The following is a 22,185-nucleotide window of genomic DNA, read 5'->3' as shown; positions in this document are numbered from 1 at the left end:
CTGATATACTGAAATAAAAAAAAAAATGATGTTTAGATGTGTTGTTAAATACATTTTCTTCATTTTAGTATTAACAGTGGATTTATAACAGTTTTTATCTTGTCATATTTTAAAAATATACCTTTGTAAGTTTTTTTATTGGGACTAGAGTATTCTGAGTTAACACAATGCTAATCAGCCTTAGTGTACACTGAGCTGTGTAGGTTTAGATAAGAGGTGATGTGGAATGGAAAGTTTTTAAGTAATTCAGTTAAACCTGTGGTTTAAAGCAGGGGGATGACAGCACTTGAAACTGAAAGTGAAATTAAAATTTAAATAGAACTCAATAGAATTGAACAGAAATTATCAGAAAATGCATTCTCAACACACTGAAAGTCACAAATTCCAAAGCTTAACATTCCCACGTATTGCAATAAGACTTGACATTAAAGACCTTATCTTAGAAGTACTCTTAAAAAAAGTAAAAATACATTTTGAATCGAAGCAGGGAGAATTCAGGTAAGTCAAATATTAAGTAAAAAAAAACTGTCAGTAAGACAAAACCTGTATGTGTTATATTGAGTGATTAAATAAGGCATAAGCAGGGTTCATTTCTTGAGAAGGGATTAGTTTTTTTGATGTGACTGGACCTTAAACTATATACAAGTTATGTACTCTTTTGACCATACCCCTGCCAGCACTGATAGCACTAACAGCTAAACTGAAAAGTAAGCCAACTTCTCTACTTCTACTTGATCGAATTTTCTCTAAACAAAAGAAGTAAGCTGCATCAAAACAAATAGTAGCCAGTTGGAAGCAACACAAAACCATGGACCAATATGTTTCAATTTCAAAGTCAAAGTCAAGTCAAAGTCTTTTGTCATTTGCACAGATCACACAGGGTAAATGAAATTCTTGAAGTAGGCCCTGCTAACATGTAACACTGAAGACTAGTGATGGCATGACATAGAAGGCGCTGAGTGTGAGGTAGTAAGTTATAAAAAATTAAACTAGTGCAAAAAGTTTAATTTAAGCTAAAAAAATAGCTGAATAAAAAGTAAACAATATATGAATATCTATATGTACAAATGTGCAAATTGTGACATACAATTACGACAAACAACATAATACACGTAACATGTCGTGGGACCGGTATTAAAGTGGCTCAGTAAAGTGGCAGCAGTGGGCAGAGTAGGCAGTAGTGAGTTGTTAGTGGGGTGAATATTGACTGCTGAGGATTCTTGCCTGGGGATAGAAGCTGTTTCTCAGTCTGTGCATGCTTGTATGCTCCTGAAGCGCCTGCCGGAAGACAGTGTCTGGAACAGATTGTGTGCAGGGTGAGTGCAGTCCTTGGTTATTTTATGGGCCTTCCTCAGACACCTTTTCCTGCAGGTGTCCTGAAGGGCTGGGAGTTTGGTGCCAATGATGAGCTCTGCTGATCTCACCACTCTTTGCAGGATCCTGTGGTCGTGGGCAGAACAGCTGCCGTACCAGGCTGTGATGCAACCACAGAGTAGAGGATGTGAGGCTGCCTATTCTTACCAAGTGGGGCCTCTCTTTTAGAAACTCCAGGATCCAGTTGGATGCATACTTAACAGCCAAGAGAAGTCAACAGGAAGTGAAAGCCACAAGATGACCCTAATGCACAAAGCTCTAGTGATAACAAAAGGTACAGACACAGAAGGTAACGATACAGAGAAAACACAAGCATGCAGTCTTATGAATGACAATCCTGTGACCCCAGTGAATGTTAAATGCTGTTAAAAATCATTTCAAACACCTTTTTCCCCCCAAAATATCTTTGGCCTGTATAGTGAGACAGTCTTCTCCTGATGTACAGTGTGATCGCATTATATAAATAATAATCTGAGCATGAATAACCACAGCATTAAGTATGTGAGAAGTAGGATATGAGGGGTCTGTTGAGAGTCTAGTAGGAAAAAGAAGGAAGTAGGAAGCAGAAATAAAGCTCCCCTGAGTCACAGCAGCAAAGCAGGGTCTCTTCACCTGAAGTACAACAGATTTTGTCATGTCATGTCCCCCAGTTCTTCCCATCAAACAAGGCTTCTCTATGGGCTAGCTCTATCACTTAGGGGTAGCTTTATCCCACAAAGCACCAGTTCTACCTGCTCTCTGCTGTGTTACCACATACAATATAGGTACTTCAAATCAGCCTCTTGTCTTATATTTACACACTTCTATCTGTTATGGTCCCCACTCAATGTGTGTAAAATGGCAGATGAATGGATCACCATGATGATGAAAGCAATAATTGTATAACGTTGTGGGATTTTTTTGTTGCAGTGACTAGGGTGTTCTGATTTATCAGTGTTAATGAGTCCTAGTTTACATTGAGGTGTGCAGGAGTATTTAATATGTGATGTTGAATGAAAAGTCTTTTGACGTAATTCAGTTACACTTGTGGTTTAATGGAGGGAATGAAAAGACTTCAAATTGAAATTGAAATTTGAATTGAATTGACATTATTTTGAATTGAAATTAAAGCCCAACACATTGTCAGTTTATTGCAATAAGCCTTGAGATAAAAGGGTTGTTCTTCGCAGTGCTCTCAAAAACAATGTAGGTGCTCTCAAATAACAAAATGAATAAGATATTTAATAAAAAAAAACTTGTGTGTGTTATATTGACTGGATAAATATGACATGACACATTAGAAGACATCAGACATGAGAGTGGGTTTGTTTCGTGAGAAAGAATTGTTTTTTTTTTGTTTTTTTAACTTGACTGGAGTTTAAACTTTCTGGAAGTTCTTTACAATATTGACTATTATCCCAGCAGCACTGATAGCGCTAACAGCTAAACTGAAGAGCAAACCAACTTCTCTCTACTTCCATTAGCTAAATTTTTCCCTTAACAACAGAAGTGAGCTGCACCAACACAAATTGCAAATATTACACATTTGGCAGTAAGGCAATACTATGAACCAACTGAAAGCACTCTACAATGGAGTGGGAACTCACTGGAGGATAGACACTACTCTACTGATACCATCTGAGCAAGTTGCAGTTCACTAATGAAATACAGGGATCCTGATAGCAGGAAGCCCTGGCTAATCTACCCACCCTTATCCCTGGTGAAAGTTGGTTTATTCTGCTGCTGTTGGATCCTGGTCCTTGTTTTGAAATGAGGTGGCTGGATTTGAATCTGGGCTGTGAGGCTCAGGCTGCAAACGTGCATGGCGACACACTTGGGACTTCTGCAGTTTAACTCCTGTATTGCACAACTAGCTGCAGACAATGCCGCTACACCCAGTAACAGTGCAGCTACTGCTCCTGCCACAACTATCTGTGTTGTCTCTGCTAATATAGCCACTGTTCTCACTGCTGCTGCTTCTGCTGATGTGCTTGCTAACTTTACCATGTTGGTCCTTTTTCTATCTATCTTCCATCTTCTATCTCTTTCTGTCTTTTCTGTGATCTTTCTCTTTGGGTCCTGCCTCTTTGTCTCCTCTACCTGCCTTCTTCTCTCCCTCCCTTCTCTGATCTTTGTCTGAGCTTCCTGGTACATTTCATTGGTGTAACACTGTCTTCCATTTCTCTCTACCATTGCCTCTATTTTGTCCAGCAGATCTGTAACTTCAGTGGAGTCTCTTTTATATTTATTGCTGAAGACATAATATTCAAAGTTCCTCCTTTGTGTATCTTCCCTGTGGTAAAGAGTAGAGTGAACCCAAACGCAGACAGGACTCGAGACTTAGGAGGTTTGGTGAAAAAATAAAAGTTACATTTACAGGAGACTCACAAAATACAACCAAGTTTGGGCAAGGGTACACATACAAGAAATGACAACTCCAGACTGTGCAAAGACAGGAGCAAAAATAGCAGTGAACAAATCAATACAGGTGAAACACATGAACTAAGTAAGACATAGAGAAGGTTATGTGGCCATCTGGTGGCCAACCCGGGAAACAGCAGCTGCATTCCTGACATCCTCAGCCTAATCACCACCGAGAACACAGGCGGTCCTGGACACATTCTCCTATTTCACTTTTCATCTTTTTGTCACTCATTGCGGTGTCAAAGAGTCCTGGAGTGTTGATCACAGTGATTCTTCTCCTTCAGGGCTAAAATCTTTAAAATCCTCTCTCCCTAGGATGGTGTTTCCTGTTGCACCAGTCTGCTCCAGTCTTACCCACCAGAACAATCCTCAGCTCATCAGATGTAGGCCTTACTCTATAGTCACAGTATTTGAGCGCCGGACACTATATGTAACAAAATTATTGTACTATACAGTATTTTACCATATCGTATTTTTGGGATCTATTGCAGCATTATAATACGGTGATTAATACGTCACATTACGTAAATGTTTTGTGTTACAACAGTTGAGTGATATCTTAATGGCATTTTATATTGACCTTAAACTAACATAATTTATCATTGACAACTGGCAGTGTTTGTTATGTTTCTAGACTTTATTCTTTTACTCTCCAACTGACCCACCACCTGCCCCCTGGAACCAATCCCCTCCCATCTCCTACAGGCTCATTCCCCCACACTCTTACCTGCACTCGCGCACATTTTAAACACATCACTCACCATTGGCACCTTCCCCACCACATTTAAGCAGGCTCAGGTAACTCCACTACTCAAAAATCTATGCTTAGCCCCTCCCAAATAGAAAACTACAGGCTCGTCTCTCTCCTCCAGGTCTAAAACCCCTGAACAAGCTGTTTTCACCCAGGTCTCTGCTTTTCTCTTCCAGAACGACTTGTTGTACACCAATCAGTCCAGATTCAAAACCGGCCATCCCACTGAAACGGCCCTCCTGTCTGTTGTCGACACCCTGCGGGCGGCGAGAGCTGCCTCCATGTTGTCGGCCCTCATCCTACTAGGCCTGTCTGCTGCATTCAACACTGTGGACCACCAGATCCTCCTGTCCACCCTCGCTGAACTGGGCATCACCAGCGCTGCACTTTGCTGGTTCAGGTCCTACTTCACAGACAGATCCTTCCAGGTATCCTGAAGAGGTGGGGAGTCTACATCCCACCGGCTAACCGCTGGGGTACCTCAGGGATCAGTGCTTGGCCCCCTCCTTTTCTCTATATACACTGGGTCCGATCATCCAGGCGCACGGCTTCTCCCACCACTGCTATGCCGATGACACCCAGTTCTACATCTCGTTCCAACCCGATAACCCCACTGTCTCAGCGCAGATCTCTGCCTGTCTTTCAGACATCTCAGCCTGAATGAAGGAGCGCCACCTTCAACTCAACATATCCGAGACTGAGCTCCTAGTCATCCCAGCCAGCCTGTTGATCCAGCACGACATCACCGTCCAGCTAGGCTCACCGACACTAACTGTGTCCAATGAACCTGGGGGTAGTGATTGAGGACTATCTTAAATTTACCAACCACATTGCTACAACTGCCAGATTGTGCAGATTTGCGCTGTACAGCATCAGAAAAATCAGGTCCTGCCTATCTGAGTATGCTGTGCAGCTCCTTGTCCAGGCACTGGTCATCTCAAGACTGGATTACTGCAATGCTCTTTTGGCCAGCCTACCTGCATGCACTATTAAACCTCAGCTGATACAGAACGAGGCTGCACGTCTGCTTTTCAACCAACCAAAAAGGGCTCATGTTACACCTCTCTTGGTCTCACTCCACTGGCTCCCTGTAGCTGCCCGCATCATGTTCAAGGCCTTGATGCTCACGTACAGGGTGACCAGCAAAACTGCAACCCTATGTTCCCTCCCGACCGCTACGCTCTGCCACCGAACGGAGCCTGGTGGTTCCGTCGCATCGTGGCGTTAAATCACTATCCAGGACTTTCTCCGCCATTGCCCCCCAGTGGTGGAATGAACTTCCACGCCTCAGCCGTTCTGCTGAGTCCTTCTCTGTCTTCAAGAAACATCTGAAGACACAGCTCCTCCGCTCTCACCTGAGCACCTGAAACACTTCCCCCTCTATCTCCTACTAAACTATGAAAAATAATGGTTTGGTTGTAATGGTTTAAAAGTAATGGTTTTGTTGTAATGGTTTAATGCACTCGTTAGCTTTACTTGCTGGTTTGTACCTTGCCTGGCCAACCTTTGTTTTGGCACTTTGGCACTTTGTCATGCAGTACTTCTAATATTGTTGACGCGGTATGGTTTTTTGCTTGTGTTGTATTGTACCTTACTTGTACGTCGCTTTGGATAAAAGCGTCTGCCAAATAAATAAATTTACATGTAAATGTAATGTTATTTTTTCAGGGAACATAACTAGTTATTGAAAAGCTCACTATACAAACATTCATCATAAATCAAATATTTCAGCCAAACATATCCCCTCTGCTTGAATTGAAGTGTAGTGTATTTTCACTGACCCTGCTTTGATATTATGTGTAGTGTTGTTTTTCACCAGATCTGCTTTATTTGGATATCACAGTCTGTTAAACTGTCAGTGTGTTGTTGCCAATAAGTGGGAGCATTAAATTTGCCTCCTTTCTTCTTACTGAATTTTTGCTCATCTGAAATCTGTGCAGGGCCACCCCTTTGACATATTTTCCAAGCTCCCTTTCTGCTCCCTGTTTAAAGCAAGGGATGACATAGCCAGGTAGTCCCTAAAGAGCGCCGCATTTGGTTTAGCTTAAAAAATGTTAACATATGCAAATCAGCGACATTAACACATGTCAATACGAAACCCACAGCTAATACCATATAACGTACATGTGTGTCACACCTCAGCCTTTTCATACTGGAACTACTTCTGCTCCATTGCCTACCAGTTCTAATTCTGCCACACGTTCAACTTATATGGCTCACCCTGGTGTGCCTTTATACTCCCACTCCCATATAATTAAGACCTCTGTGTTCTCTGCAGTCAAGTCTTACCAGGTGTGTCCTGAAACTTAATCTCTGTATTTATAATAAAATATATGTAAAATATGCAAGGTATGTGATAAAACAATGCACAATTGTACAGACCTGTGGATATTAAAGGACCTGTATGAATCAATTTTGCATATTAATATGCATATCCATAATAACATTAAATGTATAGCAATAGGTTTTTTTGTTTTGACCTTTGTGACGCATGTCCAGTAGGGGACCATGCTGCGGTGGCTCAGCACTCACATTTTCAATATTCAAGGTCACTTTGTTGTAAAGTGAAGGTTCATGGAGAGAAGTCATAGGTGTAATAGTCATATGTGTTCTATGTGGGAGTCAATTGCTTATTTATACACTTTTTTCAGTCACATCTTCCTTCTTAATGGCTTAGATGTTATTTTTATGTACACATGCTTATAGAGCTGTTATTACTTTAAACCAAATGAATATTAGTTACTGAAGACAAGTTAGCATTTATGAATGATAACAAAAACAGAAGCAAAACAACTTGACCAGACCAAAATAAATAGTAATTTAAGGTGATTGTCGGATTGATTGACCATGATATTCAAGTAAAATAAAAGTAAAATATGTCACGGTGCAACTGATGGATTCAGAGCATGCTTGGGAGTTCATCCATTGAAAGTGAACTTTCGTGCTTGATGATGATTAAAAACTGATTAAAAGTTAGTAAGAAAAATCAGGAAAAGCAGCACAGAAATTAAGCTCTTACGAGATTTATACCACAGACAATAACACATAATAATATACACTTAAAGGGACACTCACCAAACACCAATATTGCAAAGTGAGACTCGTTTTTTTGCATTCATATCACAATATATTTTATTGGAAAGGATGTCATGCTTGTGATTTTCATGAAAAATGTATTTCTCACACACTCAATAACAATAACAAACTCTACAAACTGTTTCTTTCAATTCACCATATTCACAAATACAGACATTACATACATTACAAAAAACACGACATTTGTTCCTGTACCTCTTTGTTTTTGGCATAAGTGCTTTTTAAAGTGTGTAACACAGTTTACCAACCTGTATAGAATGTTGAAGGAAGACACAACACTCCATGTTTAAACTCTGATGGTCAGGTCTGTTCTGAAGCATATCTCCTGTTCATCAGAGTTCATAGCTTCCCTCAGGAATTTTACCCTCTAATGCCATCTACTGTTCAGGTGGACAAAAGTGATATTAGTTATTACTATGTGTGTAATCATACATAACAATACAGCTATTTTCCAATAGTGGTAGATAAACCCAGCAACCAAGCTCATACTCACACATCCAAACATCAGCTCAAACTGGAACTGGTCTCGCCATGTCCATGTTTGCTTTTTCAGCAGGTATCTTCTGCTCTTCTCTATCTTCTCTGCCAGACATGCCTTGGATCCTTCAGCCTGCGTGGGTGGCTCCAAATAATAACACATCACCTATCTGAAACAGAACTTCCTCTAATCTTGGGATTTCTCTGGGATCTGAGACCTTCGCTCTTGGGAGTCTTCAGGTTCAGATGAAATTCCAGGGTGAAGGTGATTAAAACAGAACCATCCCCGGGTTCTGTGCTCCTCACCACTTTTACTGTGTGATAAAAGTGCATATACGCATTCTCCTATTGGGTTTTAGAAAAATTACCATTCCAGCAAACCAATTAGTGGGCTGTTCCAGCCTTGAAATCATTCCCAGCTATCCATGAGAGGAAGTGAGATAAATTGGAGAGGTCTGATGCTGCTCGCAGAGAGGCCAGAAAGTTGTAGTGGACCAGTCTGGAGAACACATGTGCCTGTACCAAGAGCTGTTCTGAGTTGTTATGGAGCAGGAGTCTGCAGCACTGTGTCTGCTGCTATACTGTTTGTCAAGGGCAGATTAGTATCCATCACCAGGTCCTTGGCAATCCTGGGTGCTGACACAGCCATTGTGTCCTCGGTGAAGGTAAAGTGGTGTAGTGGTGAAGAATTAAGTATGTGACATACTGTATTTGATTTTAGAGAGGTTGATCTTGTGATATTTGTCAATCGTCCAGTTAGATACATTGGAAGATCAGTTGTGTATTGAAGGCGTACATATTTGCTAAATTTTAAACACATTAAATTTAGGTATAACCAACGACATTTGATTGCTTTGCTACCTTCGGTGTCGTCTACCATGGGCACGACTGACAATAAACCAGGTGATTGCTCCTATAGCGCCTCCCAAGGCCATGCCTTTAACTCCCCCTATACATGCCCCAACTAACATTCCTGTCATCATTGATTGATATAGACTCCAGTCATCCCCGTCATCCTCTCCTCTTCCTCCTTGTTCATCTCTCCCTTCATTATGCACTGCAAAACAAGACAAATTATGACAACTTCATTGCATCAATTTCTGATTAAAAAATCAAATGTGAAATCTATATCAGTGTGCAAAATTGACTTTTTGCTCCACCAGCCAGGTAGATGAAAAAATTAAGCAGCTAGTTTGATATTCATCAGCCAAGATATTTTATTTGAAAAAAAGCTGCTTTTTAAAAAATTTGGAATGCCCAATGATTTTTTTCTTCATTTTTGAATAAGCTGTGTCTTAGAAGCTGTCCCTAGTTGCAGCCCACACCAACAGTCTGGGAGTATAAGGCAAAGACATGTTCTCTTTTGAAACACTTGAAATGAGCCACCACTTCTATAAAAACTGCCGTGCCCGTACTAAGCTTTCACAGGCATGAGTTGTAGGAGGGCCTTTTCGTAAGGTGCATCATGCAGGCAGACTGCAGACGCCCAACTGATCAGTGGGGGTCACTGATGACACTGGAGAGCCTGAATCAAGCTACATTCTAACAGGAACTCTGGGACAGGCAGAGTCAGTGTAACCTATTTGCTGACTGTGATGTTGAGAACATAAGTTGGTCTGCTGATCACGGGAGCGAGCGTTGGGAGCGAACGGCAACATGCTTCATTGTTACAAAAACATAGAATGTATTAAAAGCCCCAAACAAGAGCTGCCCGTAAATGCGGATCAAAGTCCTGCTGTTCAGTATAAAAGTTTAGTGAATCTGAATTGTCGTTGTGGAATCTGGTTCTAGATTAGCACTAGGGAATTTCTCTTTCAATCAACACTATTGTCAACTATCTTGCACTGAGTCTACCTTACGCAGAATTCCTATTAATGTAAAGGTACAATTTACTTAATTGTGGGTTCAGATTGATAAATTGAAGGTACAAATAACTAAAGGGAAATTTTATGTGAGGGGCAGAAAGCACCTATCAGAGTGCCTAGTGACTTTGCAACATTAACCTGCCAAAGAGAAAATCTACCCACTTTTGCAGGTCAAGGTGTTTCAGACCCTGTATGTATTACTACTCCATGAGAAAGTCCATGACAGAAAACAAACTCTTGCTTGGTTTCACTTCTACTTTACATTTTGTCATTTTGCAGACAGTCTTATCCAGAATGACTTGCAACTAGTGCTTCATTCAGACATGCAAGCAAATACATACATGCTACAATAAATTCATAAGAAAAATAAATAATTGCATAAATTAACGTGTGCAATAAAGCAATATAACATATACTGCAATCCTACAGTAATACAAACATGTCACAAACAAGGGAATGATCAGCTATGATTGGGTAGGGGAGCCAAGACGAAGAGGTGGATCTTTAGTCTGTGAACATGGCAAATGACCTCTCCGCCTTAACTGCTATGTGTCACAGACTAATACCTCTCTAGCCTGAAAAGCCCCCTGACATGCCTAACACATATGTGGTGTGAAGGTAGCAGTAGTTAAAAAGAAAAAGCAAACAAACCAAAAAAGCACAAGGCAGACTCCGAAACCCTGTGGAATACATTCACTCCCACTGACTCCTGTGCTTATCCTTGGTCAGCTCTGTACACTGTTCTCGTCATTTAGCTTTAAGATAAGATGAGGTTGTATTTTTTGTAGTTTTTTATTTTATTAAAATGCGGTGGCACATTGCAAAAACCTACTCCCATAATCTTTGGTGATGAATGAGGCACAGTGGATGAGGAACAATGACAATAGTGCTAGAATCCAGAAAAACAAGCAACACTCCAAAAATTAGGCGATGGGGCCTCAAAACCCCTCCTAGCTTAGGGCCTTGAAAGCTATGTTGGGCTCTGCTCACAAAACTACTTGTATTTTCCACAAAATAAGGCATTCATTATCTCATCAACTTAAAACGTACAGTTCCACCTAGGAGGGGTTTGCCTCTGCTGCTCGATGATGTGCACAGCAGTGCCAAATAACAACAAAAAAAAAAAACCCAGCCCAACTACATGGGTGTGTGTGAAATGTGTAACCCTGATCTTCACAAATAAGAAGCTTATTTCACCACGTCTAGGTGAGAAAAAACTACAGAATCAGGATGTGAATTCACATTCTGAATGCTGTTGTCAGTGTGAGTCAGTATGCAGTCAGGTGTAGTCACAATAAGTTAGTTTGCAGTGGCTTCTAGTAATGTGTTGTAAACTTGCAATCTGTACTCACTTTGTGGAGTCTCTGCTGTCCCGCCTGTTTCTCCTTTGAGCTGCCAGAGTGAAATCAAAATAAATACAAACAATGAAGCCAGGATTAGGCCGTGTGTTCCAATGTGGAAGAATTACTTTTACAGCTAACAAGTACATCATGTGCGTAAGCAGGGAAACAGGCTTAAACAGGTTACTACTGTTTATTTTTAAGTGCATTATTTCAATAAATCAAGACCATTCAAAGACCATTCTTTTGTCATGGTCTTTTAGAAGATGTTGACCCCAAATAACATAACATAAACATTAACACACTTCATCTGCTATTTCTGAAGTTGCCAAGTCTTCCTGCCTCCATATGAGGAATTGGGAAAATTATTAACTAAACCATTTTGTGAAAATAAATATTTTATATGGTTTACTGTTGTAGTGCGTTCCCATAATTACTTTGAGTTATTAAATACAGAAGCATTGTGTTTAGTCTCTGCAGACAAAAGATGGCTCTCAATTCACCAAATGACTAATTCAACATCTCTAACGATGTTGCTGAACAGGTTATACAAGTTCACTTATATAGAGGACATAGGCTTATATTAATCAAATGTGTTTAAGGAGGACACTGCAGATGTTTGTAGGAGCATTATGTTCCTAGTTTATTTATGGGGTATGGTTTAGCTTATTTTTTATTACATATCTAGTCTTTCTTCTTTTGCCAGGATGTATCCAACTGATGTATCCTGGCATGATTATTCTACTCCTACTATATTTAATCATATATATTCGACCTTGTCTTTGCTTTAGTTAGAGAACTGCAGCGCTCTGTACTTCTGTCCATGATATTGTCAGGGAAGTGAGAATTTAATGAAAATTAAATGGTCTGAACCCAGCGGTCTTAGAAATTAATGCCCTTGTTTATCGTCTGGCACTCTGAATACCGAACACAAATGATGCCAATTACTAACACTCCTCACTTAACCAACATGTAAAATAATTTAAAAATTGATTTAATTCAATGATTATTATCAAAGATATTAATTATCCATTAAATCGCCGAATTCGTTGATAGGAAATGAGCAGTCTGGTGGATCAACCTTTGTCAGAATTATACAAACACAACTGGAATAGATTAAAAGGTTTATTGATAAGTTACACTAAGACAAAGACAAAATTCAGAGTCTGGGCTACAGACCTGGTCCACTACATTAACAGACATTAAATTACATAAAGACATTAACAAAACAAGAACATGGATGGATCACAGAATGGATGAATGAATGCGTGAAGAGAAGATTACCAAAGCCAATTGTTTACCTTTCCTAAGGAAGAACAGAGGAACCACTCACAATAGCAGCAAAACTCCAAAAGGAAAAATCCAAAAAGTTGCAGGAGAAACTGAGCCCCGGACTGGATGACTGAACGGATGACTGGGGTCTATCTGAGCATAAGGCTGAACCTCAAGGCTGAGCGTAGGCAAAAACTGAGCTGGCAAAAACTGAGCAAAGAGGCCTGTTCTAGGCCTGACTTAAGAAGAAGAAGCTCTATCCACCTCCCTGACCCACGCATAATTAATTTTATGGTGGGGGAGTGCCTGGAAGTCTCTTCAGGACTTAATTTTGTGCTTTAGATCCCGACATCTGGAAATACCAGATATATTTTTGAGATTATCATTTTTGCATTTAGCTCTTCATGAGTGTCACAATGACACCAAACATTAATAGGCATGGGTTGAGAGGAGAGAGTTGGCTCAGAGTAACTGGTAAAATGGTGGTTTTGCTGCTATATTGAGAAATACTCATACAACATAAAATGTTATCACACGACATTGGGTCTTCTAACATTTTTCCCATGACATGATGGTACAGTTAACTGTGGGGTATAAAAGGGTACATGATTTGAACATGTGGATACACACAAAGAAACACACACACATACACACACACACACACACTGATTGTGCTGAGTCAGGGGGAAGGGGAGAGAAGGCAACCCTCTGCTGTTGTGGTCCATTTGGATATAACTGTTTTTAAGAAGTAGGTATGTGACCTGAGGTTACTGATTTAGGCATATTAATGGTGGTAGGCCATTCACCCTCTTGCTTGCTATGTGTGTGTATTTGTTGACTTATCATATCTGCCCTGGGTCTGGTCCTGGGTAGGGAGAGGAATCATAAAAAACCCAGACCAGGGCAAAGAACCACAAAATGCATGCTACTCTCCCGACAACATCATGCAATAAAGCTTCATCCCGCCCGAAGTCTGCGGTTGTCTAAGAATTATTCAACAAAGGGGAAGGCACTCATTTTTTGTGAGTATGAATACGTTTTAAACTGTATATTTATTTCATATTGTTTCTGTAGATTAACATGGCTGTTTGCAGGAGTGCAACATAAACAGAAATTATGTATAAAATGATATAAATTCATCACAACTACTAGATTAGTCTGTCCAATCAAGGTTATAATTTTAATTACTTAAGAGGTGGTTTGCATAAATGTTTCTTTTTTTACTGAAATCAAAACTTCACAGTGATAAAATTGAAGTGGTACATCAGCAGTTTCCTCATTTTTGTGATCCACAGTCAGATTCAATGTGCTGCGAAGTGGTTGTTGTGCAATGTTAGCTTGACTACAGCACACTTCACTGTAGGCTGAAAGATCTCATACCTCCTCCACTGAAATATTTAACAATCTATATCACTTTGACAGTGTGACACATTTCATTGTCTCCCTCCATTCTTAATTGCTAAGGTAATTGGAAGCTGGGATGAAACATTATCCTGAAGTCAACAAAAACAAAAATGCTGGTCTATGGACCAAAAAGCATAGGACAGAATTCAAAGTAGGGTACAGCATATATATTCAATTTATTAACCAAAGATGATTATATATAAATATAAATATTTGTCAATGTTTTGTTTTCGACACAGAAAAAAGCGAGAAACTAAACTTCTCAGTCATATATGATTAATGTACCCCCCTGATAAAAACAAAAGATATGCAGACCAACAGATAAGTAGTTTAATGCATAATTGATTACTTTATTGTTGGATTAACTAATGGGTTGAACTGAATAGGAGTCAAGCAAACATGTGAACGCTATAAATATGCTATTTGATATGTGACATTGATACAGCCAGAAAATATTTGACAATTTGTCCAATGAGTCCTAAAACACAATTTTGGGAGTGAGGAGAAGTTAGAAAGTTAATTCTCATTTAGCAGGGAAACCAGGTTCAACATCAGATTTGGCAAGATGTATGTCAAAGAGACCAGCACATAGCACATGAACATGAACAGCGCACAAAATACTCACCTTACACTGATATTGCTGCTGATTCTGCTGTCTCCATTTCTTTTTGCACTTCTTAGCTAGGTTGACACTGTACATTGTCAGACTGCAGACTCTGAAGTGTTGCTATGATCAGTGGCTCCTTGTCCATCTATGGAAAATTCCATATGATCATCTGACATACTGATTATTTTATCAGCTTCCAAGGAACAAACTACATGGGCCGGGCCCATTAAAACAGGAAAAAGACAAACTTTTCCTGATCACTGTGAGCCAGAAATGGACAGAGGCAGAGGACCTGTTTGCAGGAAAGGACACTTTCCTGTGAGCTGTTTCATGCATATCCCTGTTTCCATTATTACACATTTTAGCAATGCTCTGTAAAGTCACAGCCTAAAATAAAACCAAAGGCTAAGCGTTCCTATTTGCATTTTTAAAATAAATTTTCTGTGATTTTTCTAGACCAACGCATTTTTCACTGATATCTAAGACGATTCATGTGGTAAAGGTAGACTTATGTGCTGCAGAATTCCCTAATATACAGTTAGGCACACATACATGCTCTCTCTCACACACACACACACACACACACACACACACACACACACACACCACAGACGGAGGGAGGAGTGGTGATGGGGGAAGAGGGGGGAATCAAGACATGTGTAGATGGTGTGTGTCATTTTAAAGCTGCAGCTGCATGTGTATTAAGCCAGCGTTTCTCAAACCTCTCCTGGAGTACCCCTTGTCCTGCATGTTTTAGATCTCTCCCTGCTAATTAATTTAATTACTTGACTAATTTGATGACTTTATGGCAATGATTTTTTTTTTCTCAACATCATCTTTTGGCTTTAAGTCTCACGGAAAATTCCAGGCCAGATTTTAGATAAGGAAGGGAAAGAGGGTGTGGATATGGATAATGGTGAGTCCACAGGGGAGTCACGCAATAGCGGTTTGTTTTGACAAACAAAATATTTCAATTTTCATTTTTATTTCATTTTATTCCTGCAATAAATAAGACCATCATGCATTTGATGACACAGAAACACTCTGTATTTTGTATAGCAGTTTTTATTTTCTCAATTACATTGATACACTTGTCAAAAGATTGTGACAAAGCACAAATCACAGGGTACAACCGAAACTCCCCACCCAAAGAGCAAAAGCCACCAATACACACAAAACCAGTTTTTGAATTAAATTTGTGAAGTACACCTCATAATAAAAGCAAATACTGCACTAATGCACTGCACTAATTCAATAATTTTCTCTGAAAAGGTTTCTTCTCTTCCTCCTCCACCCCCATCAAGCGCCACTGCAAAGCAAAACATATTATAACTCTTTAGTCTTTGTAGCGAAGGGAGAGAGCAGTCACCCCACAGAGCCTTGAACCTGGGTCTACGGGGTACCAAACATGCCACTTTGACCGCAACGCCAAAGAGCCAGGCCCTTTGGCCCACTTTTGGCCCAGCTTTAGCTCCTTGCTACTGATGGCATGAGGTTCTATTCAAGAATCTCCGGGTAACATTTCCACCACCATTCTTGACTGTTCAGATAAGGTTCTTTTGGTGGAAGGCAGCGTTGGGTTTTCACCAAACACAGTAATTACAAATGTGACCAAAAAGGTCAATTTTAGACTCCTCTGTCCAGTGAATGGACTTCCATAAACTTTCAGGTTTGTCCAGGTGGTCTCTGACAAACTTAAGACGGCAGTGTAGCATAGTGGTTAAGGAGCAGGACCCTTGGGCAAGGTACTTAACCCGCAGTTGCCTCAGTAAATATCCGGCTGTATAAATGGATAACATTGTAAAGAACTATAACCTATGTAAGTTGCTTTGGATAAAAGCATCTGCCAAATGAATAAATGTAAGACAGGCAATTTGGTTCTTTTTTGACAGCAGATGCTTCCTCCTGGCAACCCTCTCAAGAATGACGTTTCAATTCAGTGTTTTTCTGTGGAAACGTGTTGAAACGTGCAGTTACCTGAGATGACACAAAGGTAACTGATTATTTTTCTTGTGGCTCTTGGGGATATTTTGGAACACAGTCTACTTCTAGGCCGAGCTGCCATCATGTTAAATGCTCTCCATTTGTAAATTTGCCTCACAGTGGACAGATGGAGCTCAGACCTTTTTGAGATGATTTTATAGCCTTGCCCAGACTGATGTGCTCTCACTACTAGAGGTGTGAATCTTCACCGGTCTCACGATTTGATTCGATTACAATTCAAAGGGTAGCGATTCGATTACAAAAAGATTCTCGATGCATCACGATGCATCTTGTCCTCCTTGTCTTTTTTTTTATTGATACAAGAATACAAGCCCTCAGACTTGAACTGTTTTTAGTTTTCAACTTTTTGTTGAAACAGCTTTTTTCAAAAATCATATCAAGTCATACAACATAAAAATCTTTTTCAAGTAAAATTACCACAAGGTATATGTAAACAGTAACACAAAACATTTTTGTTTTTAGTGCATTGTAAATTAGCAGTTATGTTTAATTGTTTTTCAGTTGAATTACATTTAAAGTTCAAGAAAATCCACTATTTAAAAGAATTTTTTTTTTCTTCAACCTTTTCGTGCATACGTTCACACCGGTGTGGTTTGCCGTTTAGCGCAAATGCTAAAACCAGTGCAATTAGAACACTAGATTGGAAAGATTCTAGCTAATTTTAGCTTTGAGGAAACAGTGATTTAACATTAAAAAATATAGCAAATGCTGACTGAAAACTATGAAAAGCTTAAGATTGCTAAAAATCAGCAAGAGTTTTCTCTAGTCATTACAATATTAATAATTCATTGATTATATTTTCCCTAAACATGAAATATAGTTAAATGTGCAGGGCGAGACATGGTGAAAAAGGTTTTATAACAATATAACGATTAGGAATTATTTGTTTAAGACAGGTATAGCAGAAAACGGGAGAGTTCGCTCTATAGGTAAGTTTTACTCCTCAGTTTTGTGATACAAATAAAGACTCGCCCCCTGATTTACTGAGGTAGGAGCAAACCAGGTAGATTTAAAAATAATTTTTATGTGTGCGCCTAAATTAAAACGTGCTTTCACTGGGCAGTATAGTGTGATTAAATAAGCCGGTTTTCCTTTAAATCAGACGCAAGGAGCTAATATAATAATTAGAATAAACCCATCCTTCATTTTTGCGCTCTCTGGCTGACACTCCTTGAAATACATATTCATCAGTTCTACGGCTCAAGTTGACCTCCAGGGAAATCCCTGCAAATAAGTAAAAAATATATATATTTTTTTACGTTATAGCAGAGACACTGGAATTATAGTGTGTGTGTGTGTGTGTGTGTGTGTGGCAGGATGCACCCAGCTATCTGTGTCGGGGAGGGCGATTTAAATCACGATGCCAGCTCAACATCGTGATGTCTGTCAGCCATCGGCCAACCCTAGTTCTTAGAACTAGTATTAGAACTAGACCGGTTTTAGCATATGCGCTAAATGGCTAATCACACCGATGTGACCGTACGCGCGAAAGGGTTAATCACAGTTTTTAAGAATTGACTATTTTCTTTTTCTGCATCGATGCAGAATCTTTCACTTTCGCATCGTGATGCATCGTGAAAATGATTATTTTCCCCAGCTCTACTCACTACCCTCTTCCTGATGTCCTGCGAGATCTCCTTTCCTCTTAGCACGGTGTGTTTGCATTCACCAAATTGTCCAGGTTTCTTATCTCTGTTTATCAGAATCCCACCCAAACTCTTTGCAGCTTGGGGGTTCACTTATTTTTGCACTTGTACTAATTCATTTTTGATGTTATTTGTCTACCGCACACATGATCTCCTCTACACAACCATTTGGAATTGGTAAATATAAACCTGTTAAGACAGATAAAAAAAGACTGGTTCTTCTTAACTAAACATGTCATGGTAAAAACTAAAAAAATCTATCCTTGCACAAGGGGTTCACATACTTTCAAGCAGCACTGTATATTATGACAACTTCATATATGTAACTGGGTCATGTGATCATTTAATAGAAAATAAAATCATTACACATTACACTATGAACTTCATAATTTATTCATAACTGCACACAGTGTACAGTGAGTTTGCTGTACATAGAAAAGGTCAGTTTATAGTGAGGTGTTGTGGTCAGAGTGGGTCAGTATGAGCGACTACAGAATGCTGATCTTGCCTCTTTGTACTGAAGCAACGAATGGAAGTTATGCCTTGTACTATACTTACATTTAAGAGGTGGGTCCATGCTACGCGGTCTCCTCCTAATACCTGGCCAAGTGAAATAAAAATAAATGGACACAGTTAACGATTGTTTTGTTGACTGAGAAAATAATGTATTCAACTAGGCAAACAAAACTCAAGTGCAGGATATAAGAATCTCACTCCAAACAATTACAAGATTCACTCAGTTAGTTACACACTGTAACATATATATATATATATATATATATATATATATATAGTCACCTATAATATATATTCATGCATGTTTCCAGACTACAATACCCTTCCTAAATTGAGCCAAGCATGTATCAGATATGCCTCTTTCATGTGTCCCATACACTGTCCTACTCTACATCAGGGAGGTGTATGCATGATTCACTATGCCAAAAGGTCTGTTTATCTGAGTCCAAAGTCAGGTAGCCAAATGTGTTGAGTGACCAGAATGCTAATCTCGCCTCTTTGTACTGAAGCAACAAATGGGAGTTATGCGGTGTACTATACTTACCTTTAAGAGGTGGATCCCTGCTATTCTGCCTCCTCATCCTGTTACCCGGCCAAATGAAACAGAAACAAATGAAGAAAGTCACGCCAAGTGATTTAAGAAATAATCTGTGTAGTTTAGTTAAGTACCTGGGTGCCATTAGACAGAGCAGGGATAAGAACAGTGCTCTCTACAGATTAAAACTGTAAGACTAATGAGAAAAATGCAGCGGAGAACTAAGGAGACCTCACATCACAAAATCAAATGCAAAGAGGCAAGACACCATAACATCCATTATGGTGGAGACACTCCAACATAAAATAATTTGACTCACATATGTTTTAGTTTCGTTGACAGATGTGATTCTTATAATCACATCCGTACTGCACTGTACAAAACAGTTTTTCAATTTCCTGTTAAACACAAAATGCAAAATGCTTTCATGTACAGGTCTTTCCTGTATCAGAACATTAAGGCATGAATCAGGTTTTACTACAAACCTCCTGACTGATGAAACAACCATCTAAGTGATTTAACAGCCGCACTAATTTTCTTTTTTATATTAAAAATGCTGCATTTACTGTAGCCTTGCCCGTTTTTTTTTTTTTTTAAATGTCACAATTAACAACTGAGGAGCTGAACACTATGAGAAACAGGAGAGTTTACAAATACTTTTAACTGTTGAGATAAAGGGGAGCATGAATCAACGCTGTAAATCTGGTAAAGGGTAGATTAATTCATATAAATTTTAAACCATCAAGCACATGACTTCGTGTTCAAAATAACTAGCACCTCAGCTCGCAGAACGGTGTTACTGAAAATCGCTCTCCCGGTCATTTGGGCTGCTCCACCGCCGCCTAGTGATTGTTTCAGTTTGTGAACATTAGGCTCAGTTGGCTCGAATAAGCCAATAACAATAACTTACTGTTATTAATATTATCCATTCCCCGGCAATGCGTCCGCTTCACCAGCAACAGATCCAGGCCGCAGAGTCCTGCACGGGTCCAATTTTGAAAACCCGCGCCCGCAAAGCTCAGTACCAGACCCGACCCGTCACCCGTCATTATATCAAAGTCAAACCCGCATCCGTCCGGACCCGTTAATATTAGACCCGCGGCCCGACCCGTACCCGCGATGAATCACACATAGGCTAAAGTTATTCCAATTAAAGGTTTTTATTTTACCTTCTCAGCTTTTATTTAACTTCTTAACTTACACATTTTATTTTGACCAGAACATTTTGCATTAAATCTAGGCTAATGAACAATAGCCTAATGCGCTTTCTTTTGCGCTATCGGTAAGGTCTACACAAATAATATTTTTTTAAAAATAATAATAACCAACCTGTTCTGGCGATCACCAGCAATATTCCTACGCGCCTATGCTGACATTTACTCTCACTTGAGGTTACTGTGCAGAAAAAGGACATCATCTACAGTCCCAGGTTTAAGCGGAGATCATCCGTCCACAAACCCAGCGTCACAGCCCCGTTGCGCTCGGTCATCTAAGGGTCAAAGGTTGCATCGTTGACTTTCACCATCAAACACATTGCGGCTTGATAATAGTGATTTAGACGCTGAAATACTGCACATCTTTGTCATTTCTGTTTTATTTTGGAATACTAAAATACTGTTTTGGTTCTCACCCACTACCCGTCCGCGTTTAGTTCATTTCCCGCCCGCGCCCGTACCCGTCCCCGTCCCCGTGAATTTAAATTAAAGAAAAATCCGCCCGTTTTAGCAACTTTTATGCGGGTAACCGCGGGTACCCGACCCGGTGCAGGACTCTGCCAGGCCGTCTCTTTCGCTTTTAGTTTTAACTACTAGCTACTACCGGGCAAAGTTTTGTCGAATCATATTAAAGTTTGTCCTCCGACTCCACTTTCTCATTTTAATTGCAATCCTATTCCAAACGTAAATACCAAGAACCTGATTCACAAGAGTAAAAATCTGTCTTCGAATTGCTATCTGATGTTCCACAGAGCGTAGCGACTTAAGATGCTATTTCTAAAAGTCAAAATAGCAAGCATTCACGAGAAACACCCACACACTCACACTGGTAACGCAATGCACTATAACGCGCGCAGTGCAGCACTTACCTAAAAGTTCGATTTAACTGGTGATGAGTAGTTTTATACATATAAACATTCAATTTTGTTCAAAATAAGTAATACTCCTGCTCCTAAAACGCCGTTGCTGCTTGAGGTAGTTGTCGAACTGGTAGGCAAACTACTCCCTCCTCCTCTTTTCTTTTCCTTCTCTTTCGGTTTGACGGCAGCTGCAATGCGCACTGCTACCGCCCACAGGTCAGACGGTCTCACAACGCTATGTAGAGCAGGCGCGATACACGCCGGCACGCAAGACAGTGGGAGAGGGGAAGTGTAGCACGGATCACTACGCTGAACTTCTGTCAGAGCTAGGCCACGGAAATGTCTGCAGAGAACAGAGAATTTCTGCCAGACAGTAGAACAGTTCTTTCCTTTCCCTTTTATACAGTACAATAGTGTAAAAGGGCAGTAGTATGGCATAAGGGTAAGGGGCAGCACTTGTAACCAAAAGGTTACTGAATACAGACAGGACAGGCAGTGAGTCTTATCAGGCTTTCCTCCCTCCTTCTTCCTTTGGTTGCCATGCTTCTTAGTTTTTCCTGCGTGTGACAATGGCTTACCTGAGGGGAGGCAAAGAGTGAGGAGAGGCCTTCATCGAGGGGTCAGTTACACAGCACCATTTTGTACGTTACATTTACACAATAAGAATTACATCTCATCTGTAAGGTGACCTTTTCCAAAGTATATCATTGGTCCACCTTGCCAAACCTACATCTCTCAGGTTACAAGGCTAGCATCTTAATGACTAAGCAACATTGAATCACCACAACAAATAAAAAAAAAATTCATGAAAGTATGAAAAC

The sequence above is a fragment of the Megalops cyprinoides genome, chromosome 1 (genome assembly GCF_013368585.1).
Source record: "Megalops cyprinoides isolate fMegCyp1 chromosome 1, fMegCyp1.pri, whole genome shotgun sequence".
Classification (NCBI taxonomy): Eukaryota; Metazoa; Chordata; class Actinopteri; order Elopiformes; family Megalopidae; genus Megalops; species Megalops cyprinoides.
The sequence above is the reverse complement of the archived record's forward strand: the minus strand, read 5'-3'. Positions refer to the sequence as shown.